Source organism: Sminthopsis crassicaudata, chromosome 2 (genome assembly GCF_048593235.1).
Source record: "Sminthopsis crassicaudata isolate SCR6 chromosome 2, ASM4859323v1, whole genome shotgun sequence".
Lineage (NCBI taxonomy): Eukaryota > Metazoa > Chordata > Mammalia > Dasyuromorphia > Dasyuridae > Sminthopsis > Sminthopsis crassicaudata.
The window spans coordinates 112,611,254-112,629,836 of record NC_133618.1 but is presented as its reverse complement, the minus strand read 5'-3'; the positions used below and the strand labels follow the sequence as shown (position 1 = coordinate 112,629,836).

Here is an 18,583-nt window from a genome sequence, read left to right as displayed (position 1 = left end):
CATAAGGCCCACGTCTGTAGAGGTCATGGGCAGCCTTGCCTTGCCAGGACCTGTCAGAAATCTCAGCTATGTCTCTGAGCTTCAATTTACTCTATAAATTTGTCCATGACTCATGTCATCTTTGCTGATCCCCTCTGGGATGGTCCATTATGGACAGAACTCTGCCTCATTGTGTCTTTCCCTTCACCCCTCCCTCTATGCTACATAGTATCTCTCATCTTCCCACCATGCTTCATGGTGTTTTTCCTCTTAGACCCCACTATGCCTTATGATGTCTTTCTCCTTTTAGTCACTAACTCTTATTTCTAGCCAAGGGATAAATACTCCAACCTCATGGGGTGTTTCCATTTTCCTGGCTTATTGTGAATTCCACTAGGAACTTAACTTTTCCACCATTCTTTGCTATGTGCTTTCCCAATTCTATTTAATATTTACCACTACAGGTGTCTATTGTATCTCTTCATTTTGTCAATAACATCTCTTCCTAAATAAACTTATCTTTTGTCAAAGAAAATGGCTATTGTGAATCTTCATGTGACTGAATCCCAACATTTGGTGATTACATTGATCTCAATATTTGGTGCATATGATTTATTATCTTAATCACATCATTATGGACAACCTCTTAGTGAAATGATGCAAGTCAGGAAAATAATTAATTTAGATTATGTAATATAATTATTAATTGGTCTCACTTTAAATTTCTTTCTTTCTTTTTTTTTTTATAAACAGTTAACTCCTTTAAAGAAATGCATTGAAGAAATTTCTAGGTCATGCGAATATCAAGATAGATAGCCTAGACATTTTCTTCTATTCCCACAACCTTTCAAACTTCTCCAAAATAGAAATTAGGCACCAAAAAAATAAAGTAATTTCAGCTGTTTCCATGGTCAAGGGAAAATAACCCCCCAAACCAAGAAATGACACTTGACTGAACTCACTTAGTACCCTTCCACTCTCTCTTACACCAGTGGAAGCAAAGATGTATTAACAACAAAAGAAGTTTATATCAAAACTAACTCCCAGTGAAATGAACAGAATGAGGAGAACATCGCACACAGTAACAGCAATATTTACAATGATCAACTGTGAATAATTTATATATTCTCAGCAACACAATGATCCAAGGATTTTTTTCAGAAAAATGCTTGATGGAGTCTGAATGCAGATAAAATTAAACATATTAAAAAAAAAAAAAAACCTTTTTCTTTTGTGTGTTTTCTTTTCCATGTTGGTTAATATGGAAATACATTTTGCATGAGATTACATATTTATATTCTATATCAAATTGCTTGTCTTCTGAAGGAGGAAAGAGGGGAGGAAAGAAGAAGAACTGGAATTCAAAACTTTTAAAAATTAATGTAAAAATTGTTTTTACATATAATTGGAAAAATATAAATTTTCTTAAAAAAAAAAAAAAAACAAAACAAAAAAAGAAAGAAATAACCCTGGTCCCCTCTCCCTCCTTTTACTGCTTTGCAACATAGCTCCAGGCTCTGGAATTTTGCTCAGGCCTTGACTACCATCTTGACTATTATTATCCTTCTGGAATAAAACCTGCCAGGGACTGGAGCCTGAATGTACCAATACTGCTAAATTTCCAGTGCTGAACCAAATAATTAAGGAAAAGAGGGACTGGGACTAGTCATCAGGACAAGATGTCATATGTGAGAGAGGCTATACAGTACTAATGCAGGGGAAAGCATAGCATCCAGCTGGGATTTGCTCTGGTCACCCAAAAGTCAACTGGGAAAAAAAAATCTAGGTGAAGAGTGAATTGCCAAGAATGGGAGGAGCTTGGGCAGTTCTGAGATCTAGAACTCAATGAAAGTTCAGTCAGATAAGGGGGAGTCAGAAAGTAATAGGGCAAATAAGGAGGGGAGGAAAGGGGGAGACTGAAAATATCAAAGATTTTAAGACGTCTCAAAGACCTTGAAGAAAAACAGATGAATAGTAACAACAAAAGGATATATAGTTTCCAGATTTCATAAGTGATTTCAAGAACTTGTGAATACTATAAAACAAACAAAAATTAACCAAAACTTGATGAGAGAGAGAATCTGTGGAATTTGAGAACATGGAACAACAAGAAGCTATTCCTGAGTGGCTTAAAAGAGAAATGAGAATTATAAGAGTAGAACTTAGGTACTGCACAGCAGAAAAAGAAAAAGAAAAACAACAGAACAGAAAAACTTGTATCTGCAATGGCTAACCTCACCAAACAAAAGAATGGACGATAGACTAGGAATGCAGAAGTAAAGAAGTGAAGAATGATCTAGAAGAAAAAAAAGCAAAAATAACAAGAACATTAAACATATATATCTTCACTATGCAAACAAAAAAATACTAATTTTGAAAAAAAGATACACAAAGACAACCTAACCATCATAAGTTTCTGAAATGAACAGCATAGGACAAGAAAACTTTAACATCATAAAAAAGAAAATAATAAAAAAAGAACTTACTTGAACTTTTGAACACACACACAAAAAAATTCCAATTCAAAGAATTCAGATTATCTAAAAATTAACTGAAAAACCTTGTCTACAAATTCCAAAACATATAGTAGTTAAATTTAACAATTCAATTCAGAAAAAAAGTTCTACAAGCTGTCAGGTGAAAGGTACAAAGAAAAATATATTCAAATAATTCAAGATACATTCAAATAATTCAAATAACTATTCAGCATCTATTAGAAAAAAGGAGGAGGGACTGAAAAAAATGTGTTCTGAAAAGAAATGATGCAACCAGAGGGAACCTCTCATAAATAACCATACTGGACAAAATATGGATATTCACTTATTACAGAGACAATTGAAATATTTTTATAAACAAAAGCAGAATTGAAGAGATTATTTGCTTCTCAAACACCCTAAATAAAAAAAAAAAAAAAAAAGGAAAAGAAAATAAATGCAGGATAACAACATAATAACAACAGAAATATGCCTACAAAAAGCTGGGAGTGGGATTTAAGGTGCTGTCTGAGGTAGGAAGAAGGATATCTTTAGAGTTTGTACATTCCTTTTCCTTCCTTATTTTATTGTTACAAGCTGCCTCCTTCCCCAGTTCTGGCTAGCATCAGGATGGGAGGCAGACCTAGATGAACAAATCTAGTTGAAGCTATAGCGAAAAGGAAGACAGAGGTCATTAAGGACAAACCTGACATCCTGCCTACAGGTAAACACTTATTTTGTAGGACAATATTGAGGCAGTATTACAACATGGAAGGAAAAGAATGCACTCTGCTTTAGCATCAAATCAAAGGCTAACGATGGGGGATGCTCTCAAAAAGAGGAGTTTACAAGAGAGTGGGTAAGGAGTTGAAGGGAAAAGAAAATGGGTGGGAAAAAAAAAGAGACCTCATTCTAGAGGTAGGAGAGGGTTCCACTGAGGAATGATGCTAGAGGTAAAGGAAGAAAAAGTCGAGGGAGTCAGTGCTTGAAAAAGTCTACTTGTGTTCAGAAAGGGAACTCTAATTGGAATCTCTGGGAACTACTGGCACATGGATGAGTGGAAAAGCATGAACATAAGGGAAGCTATTTCTTGACTAAGGTAGAAAAAAAAATCAGCATGAAAGGGCATAAATCAGTGGTGGGGAAAAGTTCTACTAAGGGGCAGTGTCATCTCTGACAAATGCACTGAATGGTATTGTTTTGAGAGTAAAGAATAATGGAAAAGAGAAACGTATAGACTAAGACAATGTAGAGGCAGAAAGCATATAGAGGAGAAATCATAGAATGGATACCTTGAAGCTTTGATTGTATGAAGCATAGAGAGAAAAAAAAGACCAGATGATTATAGGGCTCATTAACTAGAGAATGAGGGTATAGAGTAAATAGAAAAAGAAAATGGATAGTGAAGAGTCAAAAGAAATCCTGTTTAGAAAGGGGCAAAAAAAAAAAAAAAAATGAAACAAAAAAACCCCACATTGAACAGGACTAACTGAAGGGGAAGAGAGGAATAGAAATCTACTTGACAGGAAAAAAGAGGGGGAAGAAATGTATAACCAAACATAAGCAGGAGAAAGGAACTAATTAGCTACCTACCTCTAAAGAAAAAAGGATGCCAACAAGAGCAATCAGGGATAAAGGGCAGAGAGCCAGTGGGAACAGGATCACCTTAAAAAAATTAAAGTAACTGAAAGGACATAATACTATGTTTATAGCATAACAAAAGAAAAAAATCTTAGCTTGAAAAAACCAACAATTTTAGAGCCAAATGGAAGAAAATATAAAGATGAATGAATGAAATATTCCAATAAAGTGAAAAAGAGCAACAGATTGGATATGAGTGAAGAAAAACAGCAAAAAACCTGTCTTCCATGATACACAAAATCTTGGATAGATTCAATTACAAAGCACTTCTTAAAGAAACAAAGAACAACCTAAATAGCATAAGAAATATTCACTACTCAAAACTAGGCTACATCACTGACATATAGCTGTGAGGGTTATATATTATATTTTATCTTTCCCTTTATAAGTGTTTCTTTTAGAGCTAGTCCAACATCTCTGAAATCTATGAGATGATAAAGTCATTTTCACTCTGACTTTTTTGCATTTGTGGCAATATCTCTAGCAAATGGTTAATTTTTATGAACATTCCATATGGTCTTAAGATATATGTTTATTATATATTATTATTGGAAAAGAATAAACAGTATAACAAAAATGACAATACTACCAAAATTAATTTACGCTTTTAATGCTATGCCAATCAAATTACAAAAGGGATACATTACAAAACTTGATTTTAAAAATTTATATGAAAAAGTAAAAATATGAAATATTTTTACAAAAGGATTGTCAAAAAAAAATCTCAAAAGAACTATAAAGTATTCAGAGACACATGAAAAAATGCTCTAAATCTCTAATAAAAGAAATGCAAACTTAAACCACCCTGAGATTTCACTTTACTTCCTAAGAATTGACAAAGATAACGAAAAATGGTAACAGTCAATGTTGAAGGGGTTAATGAAAGACAGAGATAGCCACATTTATGTTTTAGAGAAGCTGAGATCATAATTATAAAATCAATTTCAAAAAAAAATTACAGCATGATACACTGTATTGCCATTAACAATAATTGGCTTTTAAAACCTTTTATCTACTGATGGCATTTGGGTATAATTCTGTATTACAGTTAATATTAATAATATTTATCCTTAAGATAGACACTATAAGGTTTGCAAAGATCTTTCTAAATTTAACAATATTATATATTATTTATATAATAAATAACAATCCTGGAGATAAGTAGTGTTATTATCTTCATTTTACAGATGAGAAATATGCTTTAGAGTTTATTCAATTCTGCAACAAAGCTGATTTAAGTATTCTTTGCCTAAGTGTTTTTAGCTACCAAGAATTCTACTTTCCCAGTTTTCCAATGACATATAGCTGTGAGGGTTATATATTATATTTTATCTTTCCATTTATAAGTGTTCCTTTTAGAGCTAGTCCAACATCTCTGAAATCTATGAGATGATAAAGTCATTTTCACTGACTTTTTTGCATTTGTGGCAATATCTCTAGCAAATGGTTAATTTTTATGAACGTTCCATATGGTCTTAAGATATATGTTTATTATATATTATTATTGGAAAAGAATAAACATATTTCCAATCCCATTAAAAAGATATTTTAAATCTTTACTTCTGTTTCACCTGCACTTTATTCAGTTTCATGTTTTCCCTTTGTTAATCTTGCTATTATAATTATCCAAAACAGAGAGGGACACTGAAGTCTCCTTCTGGTTACTATGTATTCTTATTAGCTCAGTTAACTGCTTCCTTTATGAATCTAGATGCTAAGGCATTTGAAAGCATATATGATTAGTACTTGATTTGTAGTTTATAATTCCTTTTAGCATGATGTAGTTTCCTATTTTTATTTTTTATTTTTTTGGATAATAATAACAGGACTGCAACTTTGGCTTTTTTTGACTCATTTGCTGAATAATGAAATTTTCTATCTCCTCCATTTTATTCCATGTGTGCCTTTGTTTTATGTATTTCCCATAAGTAACAGATTGCGGGATTTTATTTTCTTAGTCAATGTCATTCTTGTTCATTTAATGGATTGTTCGATCCATTCACTATTTAAAGTTATGAAAATCAGATTTACATTGTCCTCTTTGACCAAAAACATAATTCTGACTTTTCAGTTACTTTATCTCTTCTAAAGGGACTTTATTTTCTCTGTTTCTCCTCCTTTCTTCCCAAATTCCCTTTCTCCTATTTGTTATTTCTTCTCCTTTTCTTTCCTTTTAGTCATGTAGATTCCTTCTTCCTCTCCTCTCCTTCAACTAATCTTTCTTAGGTTCCCCCCCCCCTCGCCCCACCAAATTTTATTTCAATTTTTGTGTTTCTTTACAGAGATGGTTTCTTTCCCTCACATTATCCACTCTCCCCTTTTTTCTACTTTAGAGCCTCTTTCTCTGGCTCAATTCTCTATTCTCTGCATTCCTCATGGAACAAAATGGCAGGACCCATCCGCATTATTCCTAGTTATTTAGTACATCTAGATCCTTAGTTATTCAGTCCACCTAGAACCTCTTTCTGCTCACCTTAACCAAGACACAATACATATTCCCTTTTATTCTCCTTGATGAAGGGGAAGATGAATGAAAGAAGGACTTATATAATGTCTACTATGTGCCAAATAATGTGTTAAGTTCTTTTTATAAATATTATGCCAACTTGTTCCTTACAACAATCTTGCAAGGAAATGCTATTATTATTCCCCACTATACAATTTTACAGTTCTCATTGTAGAATTTAATTTGAAAATGTTCTTAAGAATTCCATTTCAAAAAAATCTTTCTGAAAAAGCATATTCATACTAGAGATAATTAGTTCTATTTTCTTGGAGACTGAATTGATTTTTAAAAAAATGTGGTTTAAAAGTTATTCATGAATACTGACATACAACAACTTTACTTGGAAACAATAAACTATTTCTAATAGCAGTTCTGTAGCAAATCAAATCATGAAGTCTGGAGCATAATACCTACCTACAGGATTATTTAAAAAAAAGATTAGATTTAGGTGATTAAAAGGGATTCAGAAACACACACAAAATTTTTGGGTAGGTGACTGAAGATGTGTTTGAGGTATTCTTATATCAATGTTTATTGAATGCAAAAGAAATCAAAGCAATGTCAAAATAAACAGTTGGGGAAAAAATGGTTGGATATATTCTGTGAAAAGAAAAAAAGAAACCTAAAAAAGCATCTAATCTGAAACAGAAGTCTCAAATATATTTATCAATCTTACTAAATTTTACAGACAAACCATTTAAGTTATCTTAAAATACTAAATGAATTCGAAAGCAAGTGATAATAAAGAATAAGGGCATTGAAAAACTGTAACAGGAATCCTGTATCTTGTTTTGTTACTATACTTTTTGTTGTATTACTAGAATCCAATGGATTCTCTACGGATTAGTTATATGAACTGTACATAAGGTTTTCAGAAATCAAACTGAAACTTTAATAGCAAATTCAAGTTATTTTACTATACAAGCATGCCCAATGTTAAAGAAAACTCCTCACATAAAACACTCTATGTTCCAACATAATATGTGGGTTACATATTCACTGCAATATTCTTGTTAATGGCCATGTATCCAGTTCATTTTATATTATTTGACAAAAAGTCAATATGTATACATACACATACACATACATTTAAGAAAGCCATTTGTGTGAAAAGTAAGTACACTAGTATCAGAATGTTTTTTGTATAAAATGTTATACAAAATATGATATGAGGGATTGGGTTTGGAAATATTCTTATTAGCACAATATTTTTATTTGTAGTATATTATTCAGGATTTGACCTATGTAATTGTAACAGTACATGAATTATCCAGCTAATGGATTATATGAATCCCTTGATTTTTGCTCCCTATTTCTGATATATATATATATATATACCTGTTGGATCTTTAAATATATACATGCTTCCACCAAAGAGAAGGCAATCAGGAAGCAATAATTCAAATTCAATTATATGGTCTGTGTTTGCTCAGGGGAGGGGACAAACAGACTGGGCGCAGACTGAGGGCAAGCAGGAAGAGAGAGGCAGGCAGCTCACACTGCTCAGACAGGAGGGGGGAAGGGTGCAATCTCTTCCATTTCTGCAGAATGACCTTTACTCCAGTGTGGATATTCTGTCTTGGCAGCAAGCCAGGATCAGCAGAGAAGGTGTAAACACCGGAAGTAAAGCTAACCCCAGAAAGTTAGCGTCTTTCCGACCCAGCCATCCCCACTCCCACCCCCACCCGGAGTGACTCAGCACATTCTTAGAGCCTCAAAGCGCAGACACAGCGCACCCATCGCCGTCCTGTTAGTGCCTTGCTGCTGTCTCCCGCAGTCTGTAGAGGAGCCAGGTAACACCATCCATCCCCATTCCCCACCCCCACCCCACCCCCGCCAAGAAACAGACCTATTGTTTCTCTTGTCAATTTGTTTTTTTTTGATTCTGCTCTGACAAAATGAACAAAAAATTTAAAAGGGCTCTAACCACTGACAGCTTCTGTATGGATAGAGAGCAGACATCAAACCCTGAGGAGACTAAAAGCAGACTGTCTCCAGAGGAATCCCCTAAGGGAGATATGAGCTGCTCTTCTACACACAAGACTCTCAAAGATGAAATCAAAAAGGCTCTCACAAAAGAGTGAGAAGAGAAATGGGAAAAGGAAAGGGAAGCTTGGCAAGAGAGTCTGGAGAAGTCATCCAGAGTGGATAAAGAGATCAAATCATTGAGAAATAAAATTAATGAGTTGGAAAAAGAAAATAGCTCTCTAAAAAATAAAATTGATGAAATGGAAAAAAATTCCACAGAAGAAAAATTCACTTTAAAAACTCAATTGGACAATTACAAAAAGATATAAAAAAAGCGAGTGAAGAAAATACATCACTGAAAATTAGAATTGAACAAGTAGAATGGAATGACTCAAGGAGAAACCAAGAAATAGTCAAGCAAAACCAGAAAAACGAAACAATTGAAAAGAATGCCAAGTACATTATTGGGAACACAACAGACCTGGAAAACAGATCCAGGAGAAACAATTTGGGAATAATCGGACTCGCTGAAAAATGTGAGGGAAAAAAAAAAAGAGCCTGGACACTATTTTCCAGGAAATTATCAAAGAGAACTGCCCAGAGGTAGCTACACCCAGAGAAGAAACACTGGGAAGTGAATGTAAATTGTTAGCACTAATATCTGTCTGCCCAGGTTGCATGTACCTTCGGATTCTAATGTTTATTGTGCAACAAGAAAATGATATTCACACACATGTATTGTACCTAGACTATATTGTAACACATGTAAAATGTATGGGATTGCCTGTCATCGGGGGGAGGGAATAGAGGGAGGGGGGGTAATTTGGAAAAATGAATACAAGGGATAATATTATAAAAATATATATATATATATATATAATAAAAAAAAATTAAAAAAAAAATAAAATTAAAAAAAAAAGGAGACTAATTTATAAAATCTAATCATGTAATTTTTAAGTATATTGTATAACATGGAGATCACAGTTTCATATATAATTTTTTGTGTTCTGCATATTTAGAAAGAAAAGTAATATTTTTGATGCTTAGGTCCTGAATAAGAAATTTAAAAATTTTAAAAGAATATATATGTACATATATATGTACATATTATATATGAGACATATATATAAGAGACATATGGATGTCTCTTACTACATATTAAATCCATTAGTTATTTGTAATAGTTGGCATATTTCATTGTCATTTCTCAGGAGTCATGAATGATCATTATGTTGATCATGACTTATAGCTTTCAAAGTTGTTTGCTTTTACAGTCTTATTCTATAAATTATTCTGGTTTGTCCTTGTACTTTTTCTTTAGTTTATCACAGTTCTCAGAATTGTAGTTTTATAATATTGATGTGATTATATATATTAATTTCTGGTTCTCACTTCAAAAAAAAAAAAAAAAAAAAAAAGAGAACTGCCCAGATGTTTTAGACATTGAAAAAATTCATCTATCACCTACTGAAAGGGACCCTAAAATCAAAACGCCAAGAAAGATAGTGGCCAAGTTCAAGAACTATCAGACGAAGGAAAAAATATTGGAAGCTGCTAGAAAAAAGCAATTCAGATATGGAGGAGCCACAATAAGGATAACCCAGGATCTAGCAGCATCCACATTAAAGGAACAAAGGGCCTGGAATGATATTCCAAAAGGCTAAGGAACTTGGTATGCAGCCAAGAATAACTTACACAGCAAAAATGAGCATCGTTTTCCAGGGAAGAAGATGGACATTTAACAAAATAAATGAATTCCATCTATTCTTGATGAAAAAACCAGATCTACACAAAATGTTTGATCTTCAAATACAGAACTTAAGAGATTTCTAAAAAGGTAAAAAGAAATCTTGAGAATTATATTTCTGTCATAAAGATATGTAAAGAACACATGTATAATTTGTCCTAGAAACTAGAGGTGGAAAGGAAATTATATCATAAAAAAAGGGTAAAGTGGTGGTACTACATCTCATGAAGAGGCAAAAGTAAGCTATTATATTTGAGAGAAAGAAAGGAGGAGGATGAACATAGTGTATATCAATAGACATATTCAATTTATGGTGAAACTTCTTCCAGTTCATTGAAAAGTGGGAGGGAAGGAGTAAGCTAAGGGTAAGGGAATACAGAAATTGTGAGGAAAAGGGGTAAAATAGGGGGAGGAACTTTACGGTGGGGGAGGGATACTAAAAAGGGAGGGCTGTGAAAAACAAGTGGTGCTCACAAGTTTAATACTGAGGAGGGGGGTAAGAGGGAAGGAAAGGGGAAAAGCATAAGCAGGGGTTAACAGGATGGCAAGCAATATAGAATTAGTCATTCTAACCATAAATGTGAATGAGGTAAACTTCCTCATAAAGAGGAAGCAGTTAGCATACTGGATTAAAAACCAGAATCCTACTATATATTGTTTACAGGAACCCCCTGAAACAGGGTGATACATTCAGAATAAAAGTAAAAGGGTGGAGCAGAATCTACTATGCTTCAGGTGAAGCCAAAAAAGCAGGGGTAGCCATCCCCTCAGATCAGCAAAAACAAAAATTGATCTAATTAAAAGAGATAAGGAAGGGCATTATATCTTGCTAAAGGGTAGCATAGATAATGAAGCAGTACCAATATTAAACATATATGCCCCAAGTGGTGCAGCATCTAAATTCTTAAAAGAGAAATTAAGAGAGCTGCAAAAAGAAATAGCAAAACTATAACAGTGGGAGATCTCAACCTTGCACTCTCAGAATTAGATAAATCAAACCACAAAATAGATAAGAAAGAAGTCAAAGAGGTAAATAGAATACTAGAAAAGTTTGATATGATAGATCTTTGGCAAAAGCTAAGTGGAGACAGAAAGGAGTACACTTTCTTCTCAGCAGTTCATGGAACTATACAAAAATTAATCATATACTAGGACATAAAAATGCAGTAAGGCATCCTTTTCAGACCACAATGCAATGAAAATTACATTCAATAAAAAGCCAGGGGAAAACCCCCCCCAAAATAACTGGAAACTAAATAATCTTATACTAAAGAATGATAGGGTAAAACAGCAAATCATAGACATAATTAATAACTTCACCCAAGAAAATGACAATAATGAGACATCATACCAAAATGTGTGGGATACAGCCAAAGCAGTAATAAGGGGAAGTTTTATATCTCTAGAGGCCTACTTGCATAAAATAGAGAAAGAGAAGGTCTAAAAATGCTAGAAAAGGAATTAAAACCCCCCAGACAAACATGAAACTTGAAATTCTAAAAATGAAAAGTGAGGTTAATAAAATTGAAAGTAAAAAAAAAAACAAAACAACTATTGAATTAATTAGTAAAACTAATAGTTGGTTCTCTGAAAAACCAACAAAATAGACAAACCCTTAGTAAATCTGATTAAAAAAAGGAAAGAGGAAAAGCAAATTGTTAGTCTTAAAAATGAAAAGGGAGAACTCACCAGTAATGAAGAGGAAATTAGAACAATAGTTAGGAGCTACTTTGCTCAACTTTATGCCAATAAATTCAATAAATTAAATGAAATGGAAGAATACCTTCAAAAATATAGGTTGCCCAGATTAACAGCGGAAGAAGTAAATAGTCTAAATAGTCCCATTTCAGAAAAAGAAATAGAACAAGCTATTAACCAACTCCCTAAGAAAACATCCCCAGGACCAGATGGATTTATTTACATGTGAATTCTACCAAACATTTAAAGAACAACTAACTATATAAACTATTTGAAAAAAATAGGGATTGAAGGAGTCCTACCAAATTCCTTTTTTGACACAGACATGGTACTGATACCTAAACCAGATAGGCTAAAAACAGAAAAAGAAAATTATAGACCAATCTCCCTGATGAATATTGATGCTAAAATCTTAAATAAAATATTAGCAAAAAGATTACAGAAAATCATCCCCAGGATAATACACTATGACCAAGTGGGATTTATACCAGGAATGCAGGGCTGGTTCAATATTAGGAAAAGTATACCAATAACCAAATTAACAAAAACCATATGATCATTTCAATAGATGCAGAAAAAGCATTTGATAAAATCCAACATCCATTCCTACTAAAAACACTTGAGAGTATAGGAATAAATGGACTATTCCTTAAAATAATAAGGAGCATATATCTAAAACCATCAGTAAACATCATATGTAATGGTGATAAACTGGAACCTTTCCCAGTACGATCAGGAGTGAAACAAGGTTGCCCACTATCACCATTACTATTCAATATTGTACTAGAAACACAAGCCTCCGCAATAAGAGCTGAGAAGGAGATTCAAGGAATTAAGAGTAGGTAATGAGGAAATCAAACTATCACTCTTTGCAGATGATATGATGGTATACTTAGAGAACCCCAAAGACTCTGCCAAAAAGCCATTAGAAATAATTCAGAATTTTAGCAAAGTTGCAGGATACAAAATAAATCCTCATAAATTCTCAGCATTTTAATACATTACCAACACAATCCAACAGCAAGAGATACAAAGAGAAATTCCATTCAAAATAATAGTTGATAGTATAAAATATTTGGGGATACATCTACCAAAAGAAAGTCAGGAATTATATGAGCAAAATTACAAAACACTTGCCACAAAAATAAAGTCAGATTTAAATAATTGGAAAGACATTAAGTGCTCTTGGATAGGCTGAGACAATATAATCAAGATGACAATACTCCCTAAACTAATCTATTTATTTAGTGCTATACCAATCAGACTCCCAAGAAACTATTTTAATGACCTAGACAAAATAACAACAGAATTCATATGGAACAACAAAAGGTTGAGAATTTCAAGGGAAGTAATGAAAAAAAAATCAAATGAAGGTGGCCTAGCTGTACCTGATCTAGAACTCTATTAAAAAGTAGCGGTCACCAAAACCATTTGGTATTGGCTAAGAAATAGACTAGTTGATCAGTGGCATAGGTTAGGTTCACAGGGCAAGATAGTGAATAAAAATAGCAATCTAGTGTTTGACAAACCCAAAGATCCCAACTTTTGGGGTAAGAATTCATCATTTGACAAAAACTGCTGGGAAAACTGGAAATTAATATGGCAGAAACTAGGCATGGACCCACACTTAACACCACATACTAATAAGATAAGATCAAAATGGGTCCATGATTTAGGCATAAAGAACAAGATCATAAATAAATTAGAGGAACATAGGATAGTTTACCTCTCAGATTTGTGGAGGAGGAAAGAATTTGTGACCAAAGGAGAACTAAAGATCATTATTGATCACAAAATAGAAAATTTTGATTACATCAAATTAAAAAGCTTTTATACAAACAAAACTAATGCAAACAAGATTAGAAGAGAAGTAACAAATTGGGAAAACATTTTTACAGTTAAAGGTTCTGATAAAGGCCTCATCTCCAAAATATACAGAGAATTGACTCTAATTTATAAGAAATCAAGCCATTCTCCAATTGATAAATGGTCAAAGGATATGAACAGACAATTTTCAGATGATGAAATTGAAACTATTTCCACTCATATGAAAGAGTGTTCCAAATCACTATTGATCAGAGAAATGCAAATTAAGACAACACTGAGATACCACTACACACCTGTCAGATTGGCTAAGATGACACGAATAAATAATGATGAATGTTGGAGGGGATGTGGGAGAACTGGGACACTGATGCATTGTTGGTGGAGTTGTGAAAGAATCCAACCATTCTAGAGAGCAATCTGGAATTATGCCCCAAAAGTTATCAAACTATGCGTACCCTTTGATCCAGCAGTGCTACTACTGGGCTTGTATCCCAAGGAAATACTAAAGAAGGGAAAGGGACCTGTATGTACCACAATGTTTGTGGCAGCCCTTTTTGTAGTGGCTAGAAACTGGAAAATGAATGGATGTCCATCAATTGGAGAATGGTTGAGTAAATTATGGTATATGAATGTTATGGAATATTATTGTTCTGTAAGAAATGACCAACAGGATGAATACAGAGAGGCTTGGAGAGACTTACATCAACTGATGCTGAGTGAAATGAGGAGAACTAGGAGATCATTATACACTTCAACAATGATACTGTATGAGGATGTACTCTGATGGAAGTGGATATCTTCAACAATTCCAATTGATCAATGATGGACAGAATCAGCTACACCCAGAAAAGGAACACTGGGAAATGAGTGTAAACTGTTAGCATTTTTTTGTTTTTCTCCCCAGGTTATTTTTACCTTCCGAATACAATACTTTGCAACAACAAAATTCGGTTCTGCACATATATATTGTACCTAGGATATACTATAACATATTTAATACGTATGGGAATGCCTGCCATCTAGGGGAGGGGATGGAGGGAAGGAGGGGAAAAATTCGGAACAGAAGGGAGTACAAGGGATAATGTTGTAAAAACATTAGGCACAGGTACTGTCAAAAAATGTTATAATTATAAAATTAATTTTTAAAAAATTTAAAAATAAAAAAAAAGAATGTCTGAAAATTTTCTACTTCACTAAAAATACTTCTTCCTCCTCTTCCCCACAGGATTATCCTACATTTTACAGGTAAATTATTCTTGATTGGAACTCTTTCTTTTAAAATTTAAAAAATGTTTTTAATCTTTAATTGTTTTAAAATTTTAACAGCAATTCATTTTTTTCCCTTTCATACCTTTTGAAAAACAAAACACAATCACTTGTAACAAATATTCAGTGTAGCAAAACAAATTCCCTCACTGTCTTTATTTAAAATATAAATTATATATTGTCTCATTGTATCCTTTATATTCAATACCTCTTTGTAATGGATAATAAATTTTATCATCCTCTGAAATAGATAATATTGATTATATTACTGATTTCAAAGTTGTTTGCATTTATAGTGTTGCTGTTATAAAATGTTCTCATTCTACCCATTTCTTCAAAATTGCTCATTTTTATAATACTGCTTTAGTATAAATTGTGCTTCTAGTTCTCATAGTCTTTTCATTTCTCTCTGAAATCATCTATTCTCCTATTTCTTATTACAAAATAACATTCATATATATAATCTACATAGCCATTCCTTAATTGATCGGCATCCCTATAGTTCCTCCTCCCCTTTTTTCACTGCTATAAAAAAGTTGTTCTAAGTATTTTTGTACATATGACTTTTTTATATTTTTTTGGGGGAAGAGATCTCTATATCTAGGTCGAAGGGCATACAAACGTGCTCTTTTTAACCAAATGTTTAAACAAACATTTAGTATTAGAAGAAATCTAAAAGGTCATCTCAGGTCTCAAAAGCAATGGAAATCCTTAAAAATATTGAGAATTAAAACAGATTAAAATGCAATTGGGAAGTGTTTAACAAAATAAAAATATGCTATAACATAATGTTAATATATGATTTTCTAAATCAGTAAGTGGCCTATACCGGTTTGTTTTCTGTTTGAGATTTTCAGCTCTAATCTAGTCTAATACCTTTCATAATCAGATGAAGAAACTGAAGTCCAGAGATGTAAACTCATTAGGCCATGTGTCAATTCATTAGACAGTGTACATAAGCACTTGAATTCACAATCCATATCTCTAAGGTCAGCACTTTTTCCTAATTCATTTCAAGATGTTTCTCTTTTTAATAGATGTTTCTACCAAGTATTGTGATATTGAATATGATTTCCTTTTTTTACTGAAACTTTCTTTCTGACTACTTGTAGTAGTTTTTGTTTGACCTGTCCTTCAACATATTCTTCTCTAGTGACTGCTCCAGTATGGAGATGTGAGGTCACACTCAAAGAAGCTAAATGAGAATATATTCTTGTTGGATATATTTTGTGGGTTAGGCAAAATAAGCCTCATTTTGCTAAAAACCCTCATTGATTAGTGAGGATTTTACTCAGTTATAATATCAAACATGAACTAAAAGAATGATGGAATTAGTCTATTTCTAAACAGTAAAGCTTATGACAACATAAGACTATTAACCTATAAGATCAGAGGGTTCAAGAAAACACAGACAAGTAATCAAGAAATACTTATCAACTATTTATGTGTCATGTACCATGCTAGGCAATAGAGCGATGGAGAGATGGAGGGAGAGAGGAAGAAAGGGAAAAGAAGGAAGGAAGGAAGGAAGGAAAGGAGGGAGGGAGAAAGGGAAAAACAAAGGAAGGGAGAGAGGGAAGAAAGGAAGAGGAAGGGAGAAAGGAAGGAAGAGAGAGGGAGGAAGGGAGAGAAGTAGGAAGGGAGGGAGGGAGAGAAGAAAGAAGGAGGAAGGGAGGGAGGGAGAGAGGAAGGAAGGAGGGGAGGGAGGGAAGAAGGGAAGAGAGGGAAGAGGAGAGGATAGAAGGAAGGAAAGAAGGAAGGGAGGAAAGAAGAGAAGGAAGAAAGGGAGGGAGGAAGAAAAGGAAGAAAGAAGGAAGGAAAGGAAGGAAGGAGGAAGGCCTTATCATGCAAACATCAATTAAACTCTTATTAAAGTTATTACATATTTTCTTTGAAATAGCTCACATTGGAGCCAAATAAAATTTCTAATGGGTGGTGAAGGTGCTGAGTAATAACGATATACCTAGAGTATTTGAATAGAAAAGCAAACTAAATAGAAGTAGGTTGTCATTTTAAGTTATACACAGCCCTGTAGTTCATTACCAAACTAAGTAATAGCTAAAAAGTGCTTCAGTGAAAAGCTAAAATATGACTCAATGGACATTTCCTTTTGACTATTCTTTTTCTACCTTATAATCAGCTTTTATATGTTTTATATAAGTAAAGAAAGTATCTGTAAAGACTGAGTCTATAATTTAATTATATAAACACTTGGAATTCTACCTTTTTTGAAATTATATACAGAGAGATATATTTTTGAAATTGTTTAAGATAGTATACTCGGAAATAACCATGCCAGGGAAGAACATCTTGACAAATTTACAAAGCAGGCTATCCAGGATCAAAGGATGTAGCTAAAAAGAACCCTAAGAGGCTCCTTAAAGAAAGTGCTTTATAAAACAAACAAACAAACAAAAAAACTAAATCTCAGAAAGAGAAAAAAATTTAGGTCATAAATGAATTCCCATGGAAAAAACATCCTAGACCTAGGTAGATTTACAAGTGAAATATGTCAAGCATTTAAAGAACAAATAATATTCTGGTATATATTTTCTTTCTCTTTTTTGGGAACTCTTTAATGAGATTCCCATGCGTTTTGTAGATGTGAGTCTCCTGTTTTAAGAACAACCAAAGTGACAGTCTGATAATCATGTTAGCTGTTGAATTTATAAAAATACAGCATTTAGCACATCATCTCTGCTATATATTTTCAAAAATATGGAAAAAATGGAACTATGAAATATTTTGGAGTCAAGACATTTGATGCCATAATACTACAGGAACTGAATCCCTGAAATTTTAACATTCTCACTACAATTAAATCAAGCCAAAAGTGATTAATAAGTTTTCTTTGGAGGGGCAACTAAAGTAACTGGCAGAGGTGGTTTTATCATGCACCCAAAGGCAATAAGAACCACCATTTCACCATTTTATTGCATTGCTAATACTGAATAGTCACACACAAAAAAATCAAAGATGATAACTATAGCGTATGTTTTATTATCAAGGTGAAGAGGTAGAGAAAATTATGAATAACTTGAATGACATAGTATTTCAAATTAAATAAGCACATGCTTTGTGATTCAGTAGCTTCATTGCAAAGATATGCTTAGGAAAGAGAAATAGAAATTGTAAAACATGGTTCAGGTGCAAGAAATGAGAAAATACAAAAGTTGATAACAATAGCAAAGGAACATTACACACACACACACACACACACACACACACACACACACCCCTTTGTCAAGAAAACAATTAAGTAATACATAGGAAGCATCAAATAACCTTTTCCCAAGATGAAACAGACAATATCTTAATGGACAGAAATTTATTTGTTATTGATATGTGTGTGATTTCCAGCTGATTCTGCAGTCAGATAACTAACTTTCTACAACAAAGAACAAAATTAATAGAAAATTTAAAGAAAGAATAAAAGTGACAAAAAATATGGCATTCAATTGAAATAATTCCAAACTG

At 33.1% G+C, this 18,583-nt stretch overlaps 1 protein-coding gene across 1 annotated transcript in view; it reads right to left on the bottom strand.

The window, feature by feature from the left end:
* EHBP1 (EH domain binding protein 1) overlaps positions 1–18,583 on the bottom strand; it is a 342,552-nt gene that overhangs the window by 167,823 nt on the left and 156,146 nt on the right. The gene's annotated exons all lie outside the window — the stretch shown is intronic.